This window comes from Marmota monax, unplaced genomic scaffold (genome assembly GCF_021218885.2).
Source record: "Marmota monax isolate L192 unplaced genomic scaffold, Marmota_monax_Labrador192_F-V1.1 WCK01_AAM20220418_F8-fsc00475, whole genome shotgun sequence".
NCBI classification, from domain to species: domain Eukaryota; kingdom Metazoa; phylum Chordata; class Mammalia; order Rodentia; family Sciuridae; genus Marmota; species Marmota monax.
The window spans coordinates 33,781-50,493 of NW_026693913.1; positions in this window are offsets into that span (position 1 = coordinate 33,781).

Genomic DNA, 16,713 nt, shown 5'->3' on the forward strand with positions numbered 1-16,713 from the left:
TTCACCAGGAGATAGAATAGCACAGTTACTAATAATACCCAGCCTACATGATAAATTTTCCAGTCGTACTGTAGAAAGAGGTTCCAAGGGATTAGGCTCCACAGGTGTAGATTGGGCTATGCTTTCTTTAAATTTAGATTCTCGCCCCATGCTAAAACTAAATATTCAAGGACATGAATTTAATGGGCTACTGGATACAGGTGCAGACCTTAGCATCATCTCTCGTCAAGAATGGCCAAAACATTGGCCATTACAACAAGCCACTCAAACGCTTCGAGGCCTAGGAGTGGCGACTAATCCCCATAGAAGTGCAATGGTATTAGATTGGAAGGATCCTGAAGGATGTGAAGGAACTATACAGCCATATGTATTGGATCATCTTCCCGTAAATTTATGGGGACGAGATGTCCTAGATCAATTAGGTTTGACATTAACAAATAACATCAACCAAAATGCACCCACTATTACGACTAGACAAGGTTTTAGGAAAGGAAAAAGATTAGAAAAACAAGAACAAGGTATAGCAGCACCAATACAAATAGATCAAGGAACAGACAGACATGGGTTGGATTTTCAGAAAGGGCCACTGAGACAATAAAAATTACTTGGAAATCAGAAAGACCAGTATGGGTTCCTCAGTGGCCCCTGACTAAAGAAAAGATACAAGCAGCCCATGACCTGGTCAAACAACAATTAGCAGAAGGACATATACAACCTTCTGTATCTCCCCATAATACTCCCATTTTTGTCATCAAAAAGAAATCTGGTAAATGGAGATTATTGCAAGATTTAAGAGCCATTAATAATGAGATGGTTATTATGGGACCTGCTCAATCAGGGATTCCTCAGTTGTCTGCTTTGCCAAAAACCTGGTATGTTTTAGTTATAGATATTAAAGATTGTTTTTTTTCAATTCCAATTCATCCTGAGGATAGTCCACGTTTTGCATTTACTATCCCTGCACTGAATCATGAAGGTCCTGATCAGAGATATGAATGGAAAGTACTCCCTCAAGGGATGGCTAACAGCCCAACTATGTGTCAAATTTATGTTAACAAAGTAATCCAGCCACTTAGAAATCAAAATCCTGAACTACAAATATTTCACTATATGGATGATGTATTATTAGCACACAAAGATAAAAACACATTGCTAGAATGTTATGCCACACTTACAAACTTATTAAAAAATTATAATCTAGAGATAGCAATAGATAAAGTACAATTAAATTTTCCAATTAATTATTTAGGAGTTCTATTATCCTCAACCATGGTCCGTCCACCAAAAATTCAAATACGAGTAGATCAACTCAAATCACTTAATGACTTTCAAAAGTTATTAGGAGACATAAATTGGATAAGGCCTTATTTAGGTATACCAACAGGAGAGTTGGGACCTTTATTTGATATCCTACAAGGTCCATCAGATCCAAATTCACCCCGAATGTTAACGCCTGAAGCAAGAAAGGCATTAAAAATCATTGAAACATATATGGAAAATATGCATTTGGATAGAATTGATATAAGTTTGCCTTTATTATTTATTGTACTACCAACAAAAAATATTCCTACAGGAGTATTTTGGCAAGAAGGTCCATTATTATGGATACATTTATCTTATTCTCCTAACACTATTCTTACTAGGTATCCTGAGGCTGTAGGACAATTAATACTCAAAGGAATAAAAGCAGCAAAGGGAGTGTTTGGAATTTCTCCCAATAAAATTATTACTCCATATACTATGAATCAAATTGATGAGTTAGCTAATGAGTTAAATACTTGGGCAATAATCATGTGTAAATCTAATGTTTCATTTGATAACCACTTACCATCTAATCCTTTATTGTCTTTTTGGTCATTGCATCCTGTAATTTTTCCAAAAATGACAAGAAAAACACCTATCATGAATGCTCCAAATATATTCACTGATGGGTCAAATAATGGTACAGCAGCAGTAGTTACCCCTGATCAAACTTTTACATTTTTAGTACCCAAACAATCAGCTCAAAAGGTAGAGCTTAATGCAGTTTTACAAGCTTTTGTGATGTTTAAAGATTCTGTATTTAATTTATTTTCTGATAGTCAGTATGTAGTTAATGCTATAGTATCTCTTGAAGATGCTGGTAGGATTTCCCCTTCTTCTACTGTTTTCTCTTTGCTTTCCACTATACAAAGTCTAATCTGGGACAGAAAAGATCCATTCTTTATAGGACATATCAGGGCACATACAGGATTGCCTGGAGCCCTTAGTTTGGGCAATGATTTAGCAGATAAAACTACACATGACATACATATTTTCTCTACACTAGAAGAAGCTATAAATTTTCATAAAAAGTTCCATGTCAATGCTAATACTTTACAAAAGCGTTTTAAAATAACTAAGGAACAAGCTAGACAAATAATAAAACAATGTCAAAATTGTGTGACCTTTTTACCACAAGTTAATCTTGGAGTCAATCCTAGAGGATTGATACCTAACCATATTTGGCAGATGGACGTCACACACTTGCCAGAATTTGGAAAATTAAAATATTTGCATGTTACAGTTGATACTTCTTCTGGATTTTTGATGGGCTCCCTTCATGCCGGAGAAAAAACTAAAGATGTTATAGCTCATTGCTTACAAAATTTTGCCACTGTGGGTGTTCCAAAACAGTTAAAAACAGATAATGCCCCTGGTTATACTTCTACCTCTTTTAAACAATTTTGCTCAACATTTGGCATTACTCATATAACAGGAATCCCATACAATCCACAGGGACAAGGCATAGTTGAAAGAGCTCATCAAACTATTAAAATGTACTTATTAAAGCAAAAAGAAGGAATTGGGAAGGGGTATATATTCCCCAAAGATAAACTTAAAATAACCCTTTTTACTCTAAACTTTTTAAATTTGGATTCATCAGGACTTAGTGCTGCGGAAAGGCATATGTGTCCAAAAAATGTACATAAGCCCAAGGTAATTTGGAAGGATATTCTAACAGGACAATGGAAAGGTCCTGACCCAGTAATTGTCTGGAGTCGAGGGTCTGTTTGTGTGTTTCCACAGGGAGAACAGCAGCCGATTTGGATTCCAGAGAGATTAACCAAGGTCCTGACCCAGTGATTGTCTGGAGTCGGGGGTCTGTTTATGTGTTTCCACAGGGAGAACAGCAGCCGATTTGGATTCCAGAAAGATTAACTAAAGCGATTTCTACAGACCAAAAAGAAGATGATTTGGCTCAAATCCATAACAACTGATATCCAAAACTCCAGTTTGGCTATTCTTACATCTGCAACAGAACCAGGATGCTTTTTTCAATATCTATTTTATTATTGCCGTTTGCCATATCATGAAGTTCTATTTTGTTTTTTGAGCTCATACAGACCTAGGTTAATGTTTTGCTGATCAGTTCTATTTTTTGACTATAGAGTTTTTAAACATTGCAATGGAGATTTCACCTGTAAAAAGTTATAAGGCCTTTACTATAATGTTATGTGTTGTATGTATTATATTATGTGTGCACACTTGTGTTTTGTGTTATATGTTTGAATGTACGTATGTCCATATATCATATATGATGAGCGCTCATGATAAAATGGATCCAAATATTTTTTTTTCACGTGATTTATATGGTTTAATTTAAATTGGGTAAACAACTGTTGAGGATTGTTTTAATATGTAAACAAAAAAGAAGGTTAACAGATCTGTTTGTTTACTTTCACCTTTCCTTTTCATTATATTTAATAATTCTCTTAAAGATAATGTAAATTGTTAAGAAAATTGTTTTCTTTTAGTGCCTTCTGTAATGTTACATAATTTTTTCTTTAGCCATTATTGCCAGAATTCCTATCTTCATCCCAGTGCCGGTGAAGACAATGTAAATTGTTAAGAAAATTGTTTTCTTTTAGTGCCTTCTGGAATGTTACATAATTTTTTCTTTAGCCATTATTGCCAGAATTCCTATCTTCATCCCAGTGCTGGTGAAGTCAAAGATAAAACCAATCTACAGCTTCTACAATAGCCATCACTGAACTGCTTGCAGAACTTGCCTGGACACATTGTGAGCTCACCTGTATGCATTGTGAACTATCTGTTGGTGCAGCGACTTGTGGTAGTGTTGGGGTATTTTTGCTGATGATGTCACCGGTGGTACAATTTTTCAAAGGAGCCCTCAATTGGCTTAATGTCATGGCATTTTGCATCCTCCTCTACTAGTGATGGTCTAAAATTTGGGGGCCAACAGAGGTGAGGCAAAGAACCTCACCCCCCCACAGGTGCAAAGGCCTATCCACAAGTATGGCTGTATGCTGGACCGGTAGTCAGTGACGGGTATGATCCAATTGCAGTGGTACCAACCTAAGACAGGAGGCTGACGCCTAGAGGTCAGTTCATCTGATGACGGGTAAGGACCATATGTTGAATTGGACTGCCTAACAGGCACGGTCCCTAAGCCACATGCTTGTTGTTTAAACAGAGAGGGGGAGATGTTGAGAGCCACAGCCAAAGGGGCCCCAGCAAACTTCCAGCTGCCAGCAAACTTCCAGCTGCTGGCTGATGATTGGCTCACAGCGGCCCCAGCAACATCTAGCTGATTGGCTCCTCGGCCCCAGCAACATCTAGCTGATTGGCTCCTCTGCGGTGATGCTCATTGGACTGTTCCCTGCCCTTTCAGACCACGGAGCTGCTCATTGGGGGACTTTTTTGGCTCCGCCCACGTGACCCAGCCAATCGGCCTCAAGAGCAGGAGGATTGTGGGAGGTGGAGAGAAGCTTGTGTGGGAGAGAGAGGCTTGTGGAAAGCCGGTGGTGGCAGTTGAGGCTCTGAGGGTTTTTCCTGAGAGACTATTTTGTTTGTCGTGTGTGGTTCTAAAAATAAAGTTAGTTTCTTTTGACAAGTGGCTCCTGATTGTGCCCAGCCAGACTGCGGCAGTCCTTGGTTAGTTACATGTGTCCTAAATATCTTTCCCAGTTTGTTGACTTTGTGGTATCTTTTGAGAAAACAGACTTTGTTTTTTGACTAGGGATTGAACCCAGGGCCTCTCACAAACTAGGCAAGTGCTCTACCACTGGGCTATGCCCCCGTCTCCCTTTTAAAATTTTATTTTGAGACAGGGTCTCACTAATTGGCCCAGACTGGCCTCAAACTCATGATCCTCCTGCCTCAGCCTCCCAAGTGGCTGGGATTACAGGTGTGCACTATCATGCCTGGCTTCCAGTTTTAAATGTTAAAGTAGAGAATTATTTTATATTTTCATTTATGTTTTATACTTTTTGTTCTTGCTTAACAAATTGTTGATACCCCCAAAATAAAAATTATTCTATGTTCTTCTAAAAATTTAAAAAATTTCCCTTCACAGGAATGTCCTTACTGTCGTGTTCCACAACTAAACACTCAGGGTCACTCCAGGTGACCTGGGCTGCAGGAAATAATCACACACAGAGAGAGAGAGAGATACCTTTCTGTGGGGGGGTCCTGTGACAGCTCCTCTAAACTCAGGAGTCCATGGAAAGAGAGAGAGAGCACAGGGCTGACCCTTTTATTGAGGAGAAGCCATTCCAATGAGGCAGGGGTCAGGTTTCAGGGGCTGAGTCCAGCTTCCTAATGTCTGCTGTCAGCTGGTTGACTGACATCTAGGAAGGCCACACCCAAGGGCAGAGCAGGAGAAGGGGACACACAAAGGGCATTTCCATAGAACATTCCATCCCAAACAGGACAAAGGGGTAGGATTACAAAGGAGCAGGTGAGTGTGGCTCAGCCCCATGGGTGACACTCCTACATCAGGAGACATCCCTCAACTTCCTGAACCAGGACAACGTCCAGGTCACTATGAAATGTAGTGACCAGTCAGAGCCTCTCATTTCAGGAGGGCAGGTGCAGGTCATTCAGAGTGGCTCCCCACAGCTCACCCACTTCTAATGGTTATGGCTGAGATGGTGAACCATTTTCCTTTCTTCCACTTCCTGTCCTGCAATGCCCCTCTTAGTCTATACTGACTTCTGAATATGCCTGAAGCTTTTTCTGATTGCTCTCTCTACTCTGTTTAATTTGTCTAGTTGCATATCTTTGAACTAATAAAGCATTGTTTTAATCACTACAGCTTTATTTTAAAGTCTTGACATCTGCTAGCACATGTCACTGTAGGTTTTCTTTGATATTGGAAGGTGGTTGCAAACACTGCCCACTGGCTAATTTTGAATTAGCCAATCAAGTTTATAAAAAAAAAAAAAACAAACTTTTGGGACTTTCAATGTGATAATTTCCCTCTCCATGAACATGGTATGTTACTCCAATTATTTTTTAAGCTTCTAAAATGTTTTTTTTATGATATAGTATTTTATTCTTGAAACTTGTTCATGTGTCTGTTAAATTTATTTCTGTAACCTATGGTTTTATTTTTATTTAAGTGGTGTCTTTCAATTGCATTTTCAAATTATTTATTGCAGGTGTGTAGAGAACTAGTTGATTTTTGAATGCTGATTTCCTATCCATATATATACAGCAACCCTGACAAACCTGAGTAATTTCTTTCATTTTTGTTTGTAGAAAATCAATTATCTATCATGATTTAGAGTTTCCTTTCCAAGGCTTATGTGGTTTGTTTCTTTTTCTTATTGTATCATGCAAGCTGCTCAAAATAGTGGATGATAGTAGCGATTCCCACCTTCTCATTTTCTTCTTGATTTTAAATGGAAGACTTTTAATGATTTGCCTTTTGTTGTCATTGGTTGCTTATAGACACCCTTCACCTAGTCTCCCATGGAAAGTAATGATATATGATGCTTTTTGTGCATCTATTTACATGGCTATGTGGCTGTTCTCCTGTATTTTATTAATGTGACCAATTGTATTAATTGCTGATACTCAAAGAAGCTTGCTCCAGTTTCCCAGAGAGACGAAGACGGTGGGGCAATGACCTGTCCTGAACCCAGCTGTGATGACCTGGCAAGGCCATGTCTGCTTTTCAGGTGGCCCCAGTGCTCCCAGCTTAGGGTTGAGCCCTTTTCCTTCTCTCAATCCTGAGCCACACAACCACAGGACAACCCAGGACAGACCCTCCCTCCTTAGCTGGACCTGGAGATCTGGGGGAAAAAACAACACTCATCCCCTTCCCCAAACTGTTCTTCTTCAAGAGTTTTAGCTGTGGGTTCTAAATAAAGATCCTAGTTAATGTCAGTCAGAGGTTAGAACTTGTCTTCCTACTGAAGTGGCACCCCCTTTCTCCACAGAGAAGCCCTCTTCACCATGGCTGATTTTAGAACTGTCAGCAAAAGAGTCCACTGTAGATAAACTTCCTATTTTCATGTCACCCTGTTTTACTTGGCCACTGGCCGAGAAGATACCAGCACTCCAGGTGCTGGACACCCCTTACTAGTTTTTCACAAACATGTATCCAGTATAGTACTTTGTAGAAATGTGAAAATAAGGCCTCTGGCCTTGAGCTGGGCTTCACAGAGATGTCTACATTTTTAAGATAAGTTACAAATGGGCTCCATGGTAACAGCTGGCAAGGGGAGGACAGAAGGGGGAGAAGAAGCTCCCCCCTTCTCAGGTGTTGTCCTTGAAGAGTTCACTTGCCCAGAACAGTGAAAGAAAAAGCTGCTTTTATATGAACTTTTGCAGACTGTGAACTTCTGAGCCCCTCCCCTTACACGCTGGGTATAAAATTCTGAAACTCCCTGAACTCGGGTTCAGGGGATTAATTGATCAGAGCAAAAGCTGTGCCCACTGAACCTAGCTGCAGCCAAATAAAACTATTCCTGCTATCTTCGGTGCCTTGCCTGGTTTGTCCCTACAACATTACTAGTGAGGAAGACTTGCCCACCAGCCTCCTCCTGGCCTCCTGTTCTGGGCTTATTTTATCTCACTCTTCATCTAGTGGCTGAAGTTTTGCTCAAGTCCTAACAATAGCAGAGGGCTAACCCTAACCTAGCATGCTGTCCTTAAAATTTCACATAAGTTTTCTCATTTACTTCTCTTAACCAATTGTGATGAGCCCAATTTATCAATAAAACCCCCTGAGACTCGGAAGTTCAATAAGTTGTCTAGAGTCACGCAGCTTATCCATGGGGCAAGAGCCAGGTCTGTCTGATCCCACAGGCTGCATTTTTATGCAGTTGGCTGCAACACCTGAGTCAATGCGTCTCCAGGCTTGCTGAGCACAGCCCCCTGACACCTGAGTTGGGGGTTTCCTGATAGTTGGGGGACCTATCCCTGTAGTGCAGATCCTCTTCTGGAGTTGGCATCTGGGGTGTTGTGCCCCTGATCCGAGGTCTGGTAGGCCAGCTGTCCCCCAGCTGTCTGCAGACTCCTCTCCCCTGCCTTCCCCTCCCTGCACAATCCCCTTGCCTCCTCTGTCCTACCTAGGGAGGACACTCTTGACCCAGGATGAAGCTCTGCCAAGAGAGGACGCCCCTTTTGCTGAATAATTGAGAGCAGGAAATGCCCACTCTGTAAAAGGAAGTGATGAGGAGGAAATTCAAAGTCAACCTGGATGTGCAGGAGGGGTGAGCCTGGCTCAGCAGAGAGTGCAGCTGAGGTCTGCCCTGATGCTGTCCTAGTCGGAGGGGCAAGGAGCTGGGAGGGGACCATGTGGCTGCCCGGAGCTCTGCTCCTGCTCAGCCTGGCAGGTGAGTGCAGCTGGGGCCTGGGGCTTGGTGCGGCAGAGCAGAGCAGGGGCAGAAGGCACTGGAGAGCTGTCCAGTTCAGGGGGGAGAAGTTTGTGAATTCACCCAGCAGCAGGGCGGTGAGTCCCACACAGAGGCAAGCATCAGCCCTGAGCTCAGGAGGGAAGAGGGAAATGGGGTGGCCCTAAAGACCCCACTGGGCTCAGTGGGAGAGACACGGGTGCCAATGACAACCCAGGGCAGGGGCAATAAGGCATTGGCAGAGGTGCGCTCAGGGGACGAGGCCACTCCCCCTCCAGGAGCCAGAGAAAGCCCGTCAGAGGCCACCCCTCCAGGGAGCAGAGGGGGGTGTTCCAGGGAGAGGCGCTGCCTGGGTGAAGGGAAGCAGGCTCCGAAAGGAAGGGGACCCCGTGCAGAGGAGCTCTCAGGGTGCAGGTGCCAAGGAGGCCGTGTTAGATGTGGGGAGGGGAACGCAGGAGAGGAGACAGCAGGGGCTTTGGATGTCAGGCCCAGCAACAGACTTTCTGAAAGAAGACTGCCCAGGAGCCAGCAGGAAGGGAGTATCTTCCTGTCCATGGAGACCTTATGGACACCTCAAGGACCTGAGGGACATCTGGAAGTTTGCACAGTGTAGGCAGCGTGTGTGGGTCACACGGTCCCCTCAGGGCCTGGAACCTGACCATACGGCACAGGCTGGTCCATGGGGGCCTGCCTGAAAGAGCACCCCAGGGCGTTCAGAGACCAGTCCCCGCCCTGGGACCCGGATTTCGAGTGTGAAGGGAGAGTCTCCGAGGTCCTCCCAGGTCTAGATTTGGAGGATTCTGCAATTCAGCCCAGAGAGCAGGGCTGGGGCACTCCTGAATTCGTGCTGCTGCTGCTGATCTTATTATGACGCCAGTGGCCTGGCTGAGGTCGCAGCTCTCTTCATCCAGCAGGTCCGCACATGGTGCCCAGTTCAGAGGACAGCACTGGGGATGCCTGATGGCTCCTAACAGATTTGCATCAGAGTTTGGCCATCCCAGTGGCTCCTTCTCTTAATCCCAATCCCGGGCTTTTGCGGAGGCTGAAGAAGGCATGGCGGGGCTGTGTGTGAGCCGGCACACTGCGCACACACACCCAGGCAGTGGACTAGGGCACACGCAGTCAGTCACCCCAGGCACACCTCAGTGTCACACACTCATTCACAATCACACACACACACTCTTCCACCCACAGAGGACAGCCATCTAGGCCATTCACACAAGAACTCTGTAAACTTTCCTGCAGAATCGACACAGAGGAGCAAGTGGACACCTCACAAGATGAAACACTGAGGTGTGAGCAGCCTTATGCTCCGATCCCAGAGCTCGGCTCAGAGGTGACTGCCGTCCATCACCTCCACCCTGCCCCCAGCCACCTCTGGATCTCATGGACAGGCCTGATTCACAGCTGCTCCTGGGCAGCGTGGTAACTGGCCTGACCACACTGAGCGCCTACCCATTGGGCACCGTTACCAAGGCTGGGAGACCTGGACCTCTGTGTCCCTCCTGCTACTGGCGATGGCTGGTGGGAACAGTCTCCACGGGGCCCCTTTCTACGGATGCCCTGTTACTTCACTTTTTTTTTCATTTTTAGTACTTTTGAGTTGCTGATGGACCTTTATTTTATTTATTTACGTGGGTGCTGAGAACCGAGCCCAGTGCCTCACTCATGCCCGGCAAGTGCGCTACCGCTGAGCCCCAGCCCCAGCCCCTCATTTTATTTTTTTAAAAAAGGAAACATCCCTATGTGCCAACCTGACCCTGGATTTTAATTGCAGCCGTTGCCCTTTCCTGCAGCCCTTCTCCTATACTGGGCCCCGTGTAAGACCAGCTGCGCTCACTGTCTGAGGAGCCCTCGTGGTGGGACACCAGGGAGGCTCTGGGTCTTCAGGTGGGACTCAGGCCACAGCCTCAGGTTCTGCTCAGATGGCGACTGGCTCCCTGGTGTCTGGGGTGGGAACCAGAGGTGGGGTCAGGGTGGGGTGACCCAACTTGGAGCCAGGTTTTTGAGCACTTGGGTGTTGTCCTCAAGTCGCTTTCTGCAAACAGGGCAGGGCCAGGTGTATCTCAGGACTTGGGCCAGGGGCTCACAAATGCTTGGTTTGCATTTCAAAGGCTCATGGGCATCTCCCTGTTTCAGCAGTTTATGGCCATTTCCTTGAGACTCGGGATCCTCTTTGTGTGCCTCCCTGCATTCCTGTCTCCCATGCACACGGGGGGATTGTCCCAGGAGAGTGGGGAGCTGGAACCCAAACCTCGGCTCTTGTGTTCCAGGAAAGAAGATTCCAGTCAGACACCAAAGGCCACGAAGAGAACTTTGTTAATAAGTGAAAGGGAAGGAAAAGCACAGCAAGGCCCCAGCAGAGGGCACAGAGAGACAGGGGACCAGCTCCGAGCAGAAAAGGACCAAGGGGACAGAGCCTCTCTGAGTTGTGACTGTTTGACGTTTACCAGGGGAACAGGGACCACCTCTGCACCCTCAGCCAACCAGATGTTCACCTCCTCCCTCCTGTTGGGCGGTGGGGTTTTGACCCTCCTTGGTTCTCGGGGGAACTGCCCTGGTGGCCATCCTATTCAGGGGGCCACAAGTCACGACTAACAAGTCAGTCCCATGTGAAGGTGGCACTGGGGTCCACGCTGGTTAGAAGTTACCTTAGTGCGCCTGCGCTACTCAAGGACCCTTCGTCCCAGACAAACAGAGACCCCTGGGCCACAATGCCCCCCCTCTCACCAACCCCAGTGGACCCCTCGAGTTAGATCCATGAACCCCTTTCTTTTGACAGTTTGCCATTTGCTTCTGTTTATTTTCTACAAATCAACCACCACCCTTTGCTTTCTCATCCACTTTGAAAGTAGTTTTAAGAAGACCCTAAAACAATTCAAAGAACACTTGTGACCTTGTCCCCCAGGTCACTGCTCATTGCTAGCTGCTACCTAACAGAGCGTAACAAGGGATGAGTCCCTGATGCCACTAGAACCCGGGCAGCCTCCAAGACAGACGGTGAGTGGAGGGAGCAGATGATTCCATGTTTGTGAGGTGTCGGGGGCAAGCCAGCTGCAGGGACAGCAAGCAGGTGGGGGTTGCCAGGCCTGGGGCAGGGGATGGGCCACGCGTGCTGGGTATCGGGTTTGTTGGGAGGATAAAAATGTGCTGAAATTAGTGGTGGCCTTGCAATCTTGGGTTCTGCTAAGATCCACTGAACGGACACTTCAGGAGGCTGAGTTCCATAGCGTGTGAATTATAGCTTTTTAAAAAAGGATTTTTAAAAAATATCTTTATTTATTTTTATGTGGTGCTGAGGATGGAATCAGTGCCTCACATGTGCGAGGCGGGCACTGTACCGCTGAGCTGTTGTAGGGACAAACGAGGCAAGGCACCGAAGATAGCAGTTTTATTTGGCTGCAGCCAGGTTCAGGGGGCATAGCCTTTGCTGTAATCAATCAATCCCCTGAACCTCAAGTTCAGGGAGTTTCAGAGTTTTATACCCAGCGTGTAAGGGGAGGGGCTCAGAAGTTCACAGTCTGCAGAAGTTCACATAAAGCAGCTTTTTCTTTCACTGTTGTGGGCAGGTTAACTCTTCCAGGACAACACCTGAGAAGGGGAAAGCTTCTTCTCCCATTTCTTTCCGCCCCCTGCCAGCTGTTACCACGGAGCCCAGTTGTAACTTATCTTAAATGTAGACATCTCTGTGAAGCCTGGTTTGCACATTTCTTCAAATTTCTATACTGGATACATGTTTGTGAAAACTAGTAAGGGGGTGTCCAGCACCTGGAGTGCTGGCATCTTCTCGGCCAGTGGCCAAGTAAAACAGGGTGACACGAAAATAGGAAGTTTATCTACAGTGGACTCTTGTAGAGACTCTTTTGCTGACAGTCCTAAAATCAGCCATGGTTTAGATTTCTGGAGAAGCCCAGTTAAGTCTTTCTGTGGAGAAAGGGGATGCCACTTCAGAGCTACAGCCCAAGCCCAAATAATAGCTTTTTTAAAAATCACCCTGGGGGCTGGGGTGTGCACAATTGTGGAGTGCTTACCCAGCATGGGGGAGACGCTGGGTTTGATCCCCAACACTCAAAAACAACCAGAGAGGGCATATTTTTTAATCCATATTTTATAAGGAAAAACATTTGGCATTATTTTTTAATGTTTGCCTATATTTAAATTTTTTTCTACAACAAATAGATATTCTATAGTTTTTATATTAAAAGACCCTTCTATTCATAAGCTAAGCTATGGAACCATCCTAGCTGCCCTTCAACAGATGAATGGATAGAGAAAATGAGGTTAGTATATGAGACAGGTGAAGGACAGGTGGTCAGCCTAGACAGGATGAGGGCTAATTGGCCAATTATCAAAGAAAAGGAAATGGGTTACTAATACCTCAGGGGAACTGCTTCCCCCACACAGGGAGGTGCTTATGTGACCCCCAGGCAGCTCTTTTCCTGCCCTTAGGAACATAGGTGGTGGGAAGGGAGGGAGAACCTGGGATCTACAGAAACGCAAGACACAGCCACTCTTGCTGATACCCAGCTCTGGGTCCCTTTCTCTCTAGAGGAGTCTGTCTCTGTCTCTCTCTTAAATAAGACTTGCTTTCTACATGTGTCTTGGCATTTCTAGGGTGTTTAGTCTTCAGCACCAAGGGAATGAGGACCTGATCCTGATTTCCAAGACCCATGTCATATACACAGTGGAATAATACTCAGCCATAAAAAGAAATGGCTTTAAGACTTTTGCTGGTAAATGGGTGGATCTAGAGACTATCATGCTAAGTGAAATAGGCCAGTCCCAGCAAACCAAAGGCCAAAGTTCTCTCTGATATGCAGATGCTAACACACAATAAGGCGGGGAGAAAAGAATAGAAGTTCAGTGGATCAGACAAAGGGGAGTGAGGGGAAGGGAGGGGGATGGGAGTAGGAGAGACAGTGGAATGAACTGACGTAACTTTCCCATATTGACATATGAACCCACCACCAGGGAAACTACTCCCATGAACAACCACAGGAACGGGATCCTAATTAGAAGACGTTGCCCTCCTGTGTGTATACTACATCAGGATACCCTCCGCTGTCCTGTGGATCCAAGAACAGAGGAAAAATAAAATTAAAGTAGACTCCCAATGCTCCCCGACTGTCTACACAGTAAAACCTAGCCCTGGTGTGGCCCAGTTGTCGCTGATGGGCTTTGCCTGCCCCCTCTCTCTCAGCACCAGGCCCTCCCTCTTGCTCAAGGATGAAGACCTGCTGCCCCCAGGCCCCCTCGCCCCTCCTCGGGCCTGCCCTGTCCCCGTCGCCTGGCTCCTCCAGCTTCTCTCATTTTCAGGAAGCCGCCCTGACATGGACTGGCCTCCCCCAGAGTGGGGTGTCTGTCCCTCCCCTGCTCCCCCGATTCTGATCATGGAAGCTGGACCCTGGGCATTTATAAACCGTCTTCCCAATGGCCCTGGGCTCCTCTCTGGAAGTCCACAGACACTGTTAGGGGGAGAAGGAAGGAGAGGAGGGCGGTGATCTGCAGAGAGGACACCGAGGCCCAGGACCCGCCAGTGTGTCCACTTCCTCTCCACAGCCCGAGGGGTGGGCCTCCAGCTCCCTTCACTCTCCTTCCCGGGACGCTGGGACCCGGGGTCGCCCTGCGCCTGGGTTTCCAGGAGTATGTTGGGGTCCTGCCGCAGCAGATGACCAGGTTTGCAGGTCAAAGGGCAGAGTTCAGAGGGTCAGATTCAAGGATCTGGGAAAAGGCTGGTGACAAAGAACCTGAGTGGGAACACAAGCCAGGGGCACCTGGAAAGAGCCCAGCGAGGGGACACTCAGATGGCCTTGCGCGACGTCCCCAGGCCAGGTAGCTGGGAGGCAGAGCTGAGATTCAGGGCCCATTTGTCGCACCCCAAATCTGTTCCCCAGCCACTGGGGACTCTCCCCTGGACCAGGGGCAGTCGGGGTGCAATCCAGGAACTGGACGTGAAGGGGAGGCTCGAGGTCGCAGGAGCGCAGCTCTGAGCTCAGTGGCCTCCTGGAGGGATGGCAGCACTCTGGAGCGCTAGCCTTGGCCTCCAAGGTCAAGCCCTGGGCAGTCCCTGGGCCTTCCCCTCCCCTGGAGCAAATTTGCCTCAGGCTCAGGTTCCGGGCCTGTGGCTCCAGATGTGGCCACCAGGGGGCAACGCCTGATGGCAGGATCCCTAGGTGTGGCCTTAGGGGGAGCTGGACCTACAGACCACAGTGGGGCTGGCCCTGGAGCTGCTGGAGCTCAGGACGGGAAAACAAGGGAACAGCCATTCCTGCACCCCAGGCCATCAGCCCAGCTCGGCTGAGGGACTCGGGCGACTTTGGAGACACCTCCCTGTCCTCGGAGCAGGGGAAGACACTGACAGTCACCCTGACGCCATCTAATCCTGCAGCACTAGCCGTGTTGGCCTCTGTGCCCAGCAGGTCAGCATGGTGAGGGGGCACCTGGGTCATAAAACACACAAGGCGAGGTCCTTCCGCAGTCGCTCTCAGGCGGTCGGGGGAAGTGTACAGATGCAAACAATAACAACAAAGAGGAAAAGTGTCTTCTAGAATGGGAGGCTCTGCATAAAAGATACACGGGAGCTCTTTGTTCTCTTTTCACCAAGTTTCCTGCAGCTTGAAACTGTTTCAGAGTAGAAGTTTGCCAGGTGTGGTGGGGCACGCCTGTAATCCCAGCTACTTGGGAGGCTGAGGCAGGAGGACTGCAAGTTGGAGGCCAGCCTTAGCAACTCAGTGAGGTCCTAAGCAACTTAGCAAGACCCTAACTCAAAATGGGGTGGGATGTGGCTCAATGGTTAAGTGTTCCTGGGCTCAATGCCCAGTATCCCCCCCACCTAAAAAAAGGAAAATGAGATTTTCTATAGACCCTAAGATCCAGGGGACCTAGATGCAACAATCAGATTTTCTCTTACCTATCAGAGAGGCTTTTGTTATTTCTGTGACCTCTCCCCTGGTGGCCCTTCTGTAAAATAAAGAAGGCCACCTCTCCGCACTGCTAAAGCATTCTGAATTTTATGAAAGAAACTCAGCTCGTTCAGAAAGGAAGGAGGGAAACGAAGCTACTGAACTCAGTTTTGCGGTATATTTTGTCTTATCCCAATGTATCAAAGTGACCGTATCAGCAGTCCTCACTGTGGGGGGCGCCCTGCACCATGTCGCAGACTCAAGACCCTCTCGGCTGGTACTGGCCGTTTCCAGGGCTGATGCCCCCTGGGGCAAGTGCCCCTCGTATCTGGCAGCACAAGTGCCCAGGCTGGTTCCCTGGGCTCCTCCACACCCTGCCTGGGCTGCAAGGCCACCAGCCTCTTCCCTGCCCCGTCCAGGCCACCTTTCCCCACCAGAGGCTGGAGGTCCCCGCTCCTCGCTGCTCCCTCAAGTCGGCCTGCACCTTCCTTCCTCCCCGACGGAGGCTGGAAGCCTTTGAACTCCAGGGCCAACCCTCTGGCTCTCTGCTCTGCTTGCTGCCACCTCTCCTGGTCCCCGCAGCGAGGAGGGCAGGAGGCCGAGTGGGCTGGCTGGGTCAGGAGCCCTGGAAGGACATCAACCAGTGCCTCAAAACAGTCCCCCACTGTCACAAGTCGTTGCTTTGATCTGGGGTCTTTGTGTGCGTGTGTGTGTCCATCCACTGAGCAGTCGACCCCTGTCTGACGATGCGTGGGGTCACCGTGATCATTTAAGTCCCCGTATAGAACTAACTGCAATACAGGTCCAGGACAGGCAGGAACTGCGGGGCTGACCGTCCAGCACTCCAGCAGACGGAGCCCCGTGGCCCAGCCCTCACCCTCCGTTCTCTGTGGGTCTGTCTGTCTGATCCTGGGCCGGTCCCCCACACCATCTTAATTACTGTGGCTTCATGGTGTGTCTTAACATCGAGCACGACAAGTCCTTTGCTTTACTCCTTTGAAAGGATGGATTAGTATTCATACGCCTTTATCCAGCTATATGAATTTTAAAGTAAGTTTTAGGTCCACCTCCCCAAAAAAAGTGGCTGGAGTTTTTATTGGGATGGCATTGAATGTACTGATCAATTTGGGAGAATTAACGTCTCTCTGACATGAAGTCATCCAGAGTCAGAGTCTAAATACCTC